Raw genomic sequence first — 1,320 nt, forward strand, 5'->3', positions numbered from 1 at the left:
TTGGTTCCCAGCACCTGTGTTGGATAGCTCATAACAACCTTTAATTTCAGCCTCATGGGATCCAGTGCCCTCTTCTGGCCTCTGTGGGCACACTTACACATAAGTAAAATCATCATCATCATCACCATCATCATAATAATTGTAATTACAATAAAAGGCCTGAATTTACAAAGAAAAGGTAGTTGAATCTTGCCCTTGGTGTCCTGGTGGGTCACAGTAGGACCACAGCAGAGTACATAAAAACACCATTCCTCTCTTTGGCAAGCTTAGCCAGGACACGTGCTCAGCGAAGGCAATACCTGTCGTGGGAACTGTGTGGATGGGCCCTGGGTGAGGGAAAGAGCACATTGACTTCAAGCCTTAGTCCAGCAGGAAGGTACCGTGGGGTAAAGTTCCTGCTCTCAAGCCTCAAGACCTGAGCGCAAGCTCCAGAACCCACACAGCAGAAGGTGAGAACAGACTCCTGCAAGCTGCACCCCACCACCACCAATAAATAAAATGAATTAAGAGGGGGGGAAAAAAGGATTTTCAAAGCTTCAGCAGCTGCTTGGATTAAGGAAGGATGAAAACAAGAAAGGGCAAGGAATGTAGGTGACTCTAAGTATTCTCTCCCCAAGAACAATTGAGCCATCACAGGAGGCGTCCCACCAGTCCCACGGGCTCTAGCGTAGGGTGTGTCTGGCCTCTGCCACCTCCCACCCTCTTCAGGAGGTAATATGCAAACTTGTACTGTGGTGCTTGGCTGGAGAAAACCTAAGTTCTTGAAATGTACTGTTTATGGGATTTCAGGAGGCCACAGTTAGAAAAAGCCAGCAGAAAAAATAAAGAAATAAAGCAAGACACTGAGAGCAAAAATAGCAAAGTGCTCTCAGTTTTCCTTTTACATTTATTTAGTGTGAGTGTGTATGTGTGTGTGTGCACGTGCACGAGTGTGCATGCATGCCACAACACTTATGCACAGATCAATAGACAACTTGGAAGAGTTGGTTTTCTCCTTCCACCATGTGGATTGCAGGGAGTGTCAGGCCTGGTAGCAAGTGCCCTTACCCTCTGAACCATCTTACCCACTCAGAAAAAAAAACTCTCAAACAAACAAGCAAAAAGATTCAATTAAAAAAATATTTATGAGTGTTTTGCTTGCATGAATGCCTGTGCACCACAAGTGCGTAATGTCCCAAGAGACAAGAAGAGGTCACAGAGTCCCCTGAAACTGTAACTACAGATAGCTACAAGCTGCCCTGAGGGTGCTGGGGTCCTCCTAACCTGTGAGCCACCTCTCCAGACCAGGAAAAAAAAAAAACTTTTTTTTATGGGCTCTAA

Source organism: Acomys russatus, chromosome 13, assembly GCF_903995435.1.
Source record: "Acomys russatus chromosome 13, mAcoRus1.1, whole genome shotgun sequence".
NCBI lineage: Eukaryota > Metazoa > Chordata > Mammalia > Rodentia > Muridae > Acomys > Acomys russatus.